We start from the raw sequence: 6,000 nt of genomic DNA on the forward strand, positions 1-6,000 counted from the left end.
TGGCCATCTCTGCCCCAGGTTGGCAGCTCCATGGCACATCCAGCAGGCAACTTGGTGAGCGTGGGTTTCTTACCCACCAGATACCGAGCACATCTCAGTGTGGAGGTAATGACCCTGGGATTCACCTGCCTACTGTGAATTGGATCAGCCAGCTTATTGGAATGGGAGATTCGTGGCCTCACTTCCCTGACACTTGGCACAACACATAGATCTGGAGACTGGTGGGAAGGAGGGCATAACATTTGTTAGGGTTGCTGGACCTGAGTCTCAGGGTGGGACTTTCAGAAGCTTATGAGGGTCTGTACTTGCCTTGTAAAGTGTCCTGTGCCTGGTGGAATCCTCCATTAGACAACTCAGTGCATGGGGGAACTTGGGCTCATCTCATCTCTTGTTGCCAGTTGGATGCATCTTCTGGGAGAAGCCAAGAGATACAGTCATTTTGGTGATTCTCCATATGGGCATTGAACAATATAAAGGTAAATTATAAGATTCATGCTAAGTATTTTATACTGTAATTTTTATTTACCCAGACATTAAATAGCAAATAAACACCATGACAAGCTGAAAGAGAGACTGGAGAAATAAGTAAAAAGCTTTATAAGTATTTCTGTGCCTTTAACTGTACTTTGGGCTTCTCTGATAGCTCAGTTGGTAAAGAATCCGCCTGCAATGCAGGAGACCCTGGTTAAATTTCTGCATCAGGAAGATCCACTGGAGAATGAATAGGCTACCCACTCCAGTATTCTTGGGCTTCCCGTGTGGCTCAGCTGGTAAAGAATCTGCCAGCAATGCGGGAGACCTAGGTTCGATCCCTGGATTGGGAAGATTCTCTGGAGAAGGGAAAGGCTACCCACTCCAGTAGCATGGCCTGGAGAATTCCATGGACTACAGTCCATGGAGTTGCAAAGAGTCAGACACAACTGAGCGACTTTCACTCACTCAACTGTAATTTAAAATAAAAAAAAGTTTTTAACTTATTTTTTGTCTGTGGTATATCTTCATTGCTGCATTTGAGGGCTGCTTTCTAGTTGCAGTACGCAGGCTTCAGTAGTTGAAGAGTACAGGCTCAAGCGCACAGGCTCAGTAGTTGCAGCATGTGGGCTTAGTTGCCCCGTGGCATGTGAGATCTTCCCAGACCATGGATCGAACCCATGTCTCCTGCATTGCAAGGTGGATTCTTAACCACTGGACCATCAGGGAAGCCCTAATATACTTTTGAACAAAGGATCCCACAGTTTCATTTTACATTAGGCACCATAAATTATGCAGCTGGTTCTGCCTGTGTATGGTGATTTAAAGTCTAATTTATGCCTGAGTATGATTTTTGTATTAAAATAGAAGTTTTTTGAAGAAAAGAACCCTCAAGATATTCTACCAAGGGCAAAGCTTGGCTTGTGTGGTCAGGAATTTGTAAGTAACAAATCCCATGAAGCTCAAAAACAGAATAGGAGGCAGGCTATCCATAAACAGGGTCACCTCGCAGAAGCTTGCGACAGGTATCTGTCATAGTCTCAGGGGACGGCAAAACTGAGTATCAGAAAGCTTTATGAAGTCCTCTAGATGGTTACTTCATTCTCCTTTTTTAAAGAATGACATTTTATTGTCCATTTTAGGTGGTAGAGTTTGCATTCCCCATACACTTTATATCCCAGACTCTACATGATGTGGGCTTCCCTGGTGGCTCAGTGGTAAAGAATCTGCCTGCAATGCAGGAGATGCAGGTTTGATCTCTGGTTCAGGAAGATCCCCTGCAGAAGGGCATGGTAACCCGCTCCAGTATTCTTGCCTGGAGCACCTCCATGGACAGAGAAGCCTGGAGGGATCCATGGGGTCGCAAAAAGTCAGACACGACTCAGCAACTAAGCATGCATGCACTACATGTTGTAGTTTCAGAAACAAATTTGCTTTTCTTAGAGTCACTTCCTCTTTTCTGAGAAGGAGTCCATTTGGCCCAGCTCAGATCAGATGTCCGTCTCCAGTCCAGTTGATGTCTGGGGTCAGTTCTATGAAAAAAGGGTGTCTTTGTTAGCTGGACAGACTCCTTAAAAGATGTCATCTTTGTGGGCCCTTTTGAATTGCAAACTCAGTCATTCATTAAAATTTTCTGAATGCCAGGAATGAGCCAGGCACTGCGCTGGCTGCTCGGCTGCAAAGAATACCATCTGGCCCTGTTCTTTCACTAGTTACAGACACGTTCACAGATGATAACTTGGTGATGAAACAATGCAGAAGTGCCGTATACAGCATGCTGTGGAAATACAGTAGTAGGTGGAAGGAAAGGGTCACAGAAGGCTCTGGGGTGTTGGCAGTTGAACTGGGGAAAAGAACTTCAGGTAAAGGTGGGAGTGATGGGTGGGGAGAGCATTTGGAAAGTCCCTGACATGTGTAAAAGCAAATTATGTTTGAGAACCTGTGTGTAGTTCAGTGTGATGGAGTGTGGGAGTGACAGGAAGTGACATGGATGAGGCTGAAAAGATGGATGGAGCCTGATTACATGGTGCTGTGTGCCCTGCTCAGGAATTAGATGAAATCAGGTAGGTGAGGCAGGGTGTAGGTGATGAGGGGTCATTGAAGGACTTTATTTATTTTAAATATTTGACAGAGCTGCGTGGCATGCGAGATCTTAGTTCCCTCACCAGGCATTGAACCCACGCCCCCTGCACTGGAAGGGTCTTAACCACTGGTCCGCCAGGGAAATCCCAGAGAGCTGGACTTCCAAAAGATTCTTCTAGTGCCACAGTATGTGGAGGACACACTGCAGAAAGGGAGAGACTGCAGGCAGGGGCCCCCTTGGAAACTGTTCATCAGCCCAGGTGAGAGATAACAAATAATCTCCGCATCTTTTTGGTGAAGTAGCTTAAATTCTTTGATACACAGGCTGGAAGAGGTCAGAGTTAGTGACCTGTGTCCTACCCATTCTCACCCCCCTTCCTTCCATCCCAATAAATCCTTTCACTTGTCCAGGACTTGAGACTTTCCATCAGTTTCACACCATCTGACAAGTCCCACTGGACACCCCCCCAGCCCACCCGCTTCTCTCCCAGCCATCATTCCAGGCCCAGCAAAGAAAGCATTCCCTTCCCAGCTGCCTGAGCCCCCAGCCGCCTCCCCTTCTGGGGACTCTAACCCCACTTCAAGCTCTATAACCCAGGAGTGTCTGATCCCCTGGCCAACCCCAGTTCTGACCTTCTGAGTTGGCCTCAATCCATTATTGGGGCCCCAGCGATCATCCATATCCCCCAGATTGACATGAATTCATCTCCTCTGCAAACTCGTTTTAATGAAAGGTTTTGGGGAAAGTCGAGAGCTTTACAGAATTTCTGCCTGTCCCACTTCAATGTCTCTCTGTTTTCCAAAATGTCTCTTCCAGAGCTGCCTGATTCTCTCTCTCCCCCCAGCCTCCTTCTCAGCCTCTCAACCTGTGTGTTCCAGTCTACACCATCATAATGTTCCCCTCCACAAAACAAAAACTGGCGGTGGACCAAGCCTGCCCTCCCAGCCCCTGGTTGCCAGGAACCACAGCCCCGCTTGATGAGATCTTTCCCCTCATTGCCCTTATTTCCGGTCAGCAGCTTTGTCTGCTTGGCCCACCATCTTTTTCAACACGGCTCTTTGTGGGCAGGACTGTGTCTTCATCCTTCTCTGTGGTCCTTGCTGCCCTGTTGTTTTATTGCTGACACTGGGGGGTGCACGTTGTAGGGTCTGAACAGACATTTATGCTTGTCACAGTCTTCTGCCCTGGCCTGGCGCTGGTCTCTGGATGGAGGCTTCCAGCATCTGTCTCTTCTTCAACTATGGATTGTGTCATAGAAAGGGGTGCTTAGTTGAGGTGTGGGCCAGGCAAGGATGCCCACCCTGTAACACAGAGATGGTGTTTGATAAGAGAATCCTCCTCTCCTGTTCCTGGTGGGAAGGCTGTAGATGCGTGGAGACTGAACTCAATCAGGACTCACTTCAGTCAGGGTTGGTTCCTTCTGGACGAATCTGGGTTTTATTGCGTCCCTTCCCTCCCTGGGAAATAAACAGGGGGAGGGGCTTGCTTTGGACCTGGGTGCAAAGGTAGGGGGCTGTGGATGAGCTAGGTCCTCAGCCATGAAGGGGCACCTTTCTGTACCCCCCAAGCCTGCCCTCGACCTGCGGGTGTGGGTTGCTGGTCAACATCCTGTCCTTTCCCGCAGCTGCACTGCTGTCCAGATCTTTGCTTTAGAAATGTTTGCACTGGGCACTTTGTTTGATACCTGCTACAAACTGACACACATTATTAGCGTTAACCATCTTACCCTCAAGAAGGCGTGTTCCATGTATAAGTTCCTCAGTGCCTGTGAGCCAGAAGGAGCAAACTGTTACAACCACAAGCAGGCACAGCCCTTCCTCACTGCTCTCCTCATTAACACTTCCTGCTGAGGTGCGAGGGAAGCTGTTTGCTGCTGACGCAGTCCCAGACTGTGCTCCAGCGGAGGCTGTTCTGCAGGCTCACTCCCTGCTCTGGGAGAACTGGGGGGAGCTGAACACTGGGTGGCCAGGCCCCGCCCCTCATTTCCTGCTGCCCCAGGAAGGCAAGGATAACTTGGTGGATGGAGAGTGTGGATTTCATTCTGAGCCTGAGCTGCCTGGAGAGCCGGAAATGGAGAAGGAGCTTTGCACACTTGCTAGCATTTTGGAAAATTCTGCAGGGCTTCCTCTCTGTCTCTAGGGTTCCAGGGACCCCTGAAGGGATCAGCAGACCTACACTGGGCCAACCCCAACCCCCACACCTCCCGGGAGCCAGTGCAGCTCCTCGCTCGACTCGCCAGGGAGATGCTCAAGTCCTTGCCGCTTCCTCTCTTCTCTGCATCCTTTCCGTACCCTCCCAGCCCATTACTCTGACATTACGCCTGTTCATTGGCAACACTGCGTACTCAGTCACTTTATTCGTGCCCGACTCTTTGCGACCCCGTGGACTATAGCCTGTCAGGCTCCTCTGTCCATGGGATTCTCTAAGCAAGAATACTGGAGTGGGTTGCTATGCCTTTCTCCAGGGTCTACCGGATCCAGGGACCAAACCCTCATCTCTTATGTCTCCTGCATTGGCAGGCGGGTTCTTTACCACTAATGCCACCTGAGAAGCCCGTTGACAACACTAGGAAGGACTGAATCTCTCCTGCCACCCCCACCTTCCTAAGCTCTGTTCTTTTTTTTCTCCCCTTAAGCTCTATTCTAAAGCATGATAAACCCTCACTTTGTCACAGCACCCCAGCTTTCCTTCACAACCTCACAGCTCACCTTGTGGTCTTTTCCTGCAGTATGGGACCCCTTTCACTATAAGGCAAGCTACTGCATTCTCTTTGCAGATGCAGCAAAATAGATCCCCAATTCAGAGAGAGTCTTGGCAGACCTTGTCCCAGCTCACCACCCGCTCCTATACACCCTTGGAGTGATGGAATTGAGCACTTTCTTTTTTTTTGTCATTGGGAAATGAGCCCATAGAGAGTGATGTTTGACTCATCCTGGCTGCTACCAAGCCTGAGTGAATTTGTGTGCCAAAGATGACACAAGATCTAGAACTTGAAGGGATCTCAAAAGCCAAGTGTTCATTTGAATCTGAGGCTCAAAGGAAGCAAGAAAGTAGTCCTGGGTCATAGCTAATAAGACTCCTGGGGCTACAAGCAAAAAGCCTGATAAGACCAGGTTGTTGTCATTCATTTTTATGAAAAACAGTGTATAGGAACTCTAAAACTTTGACTCCCAAGAGGATAAATATATTAGCGAATACATGCCTGGAGTTAGCTGGTTCCTTGGGGAATCCTTCATTTTTCTTTCCCAGGGTGTCTGTCCTCAGAGCACAGAGGTCCAATGAAGGTCCAGGGAGAAGAGGTACCAAGGGTGGGGGTGCGTGTATAAGGGATGTGGCTTGAGGGGGCCTAGGGTTAGCTGGGGCCCTGGGTGAGGTCAGGGCACTGGGCACATGTTGGGGAGCACAGTGGGTGGGAAGCTGGGCTTATCACACAGAACCTAGCCAGA

The sequence above is a fragment of the Cervus elaphus genome, chromosome 11 (genome assembly GCF_910594005.1).
Source record: "Cervus elaphus chromosome 11, mCerEla1.1, whole genome shotgun sequence".
Classification (NCBI taxonomy): Eukaryota; Metazoa; Chordata; class Mammalia; order Artiodactyla; family Cervidae; genus Cervus; species Cervus elaphus.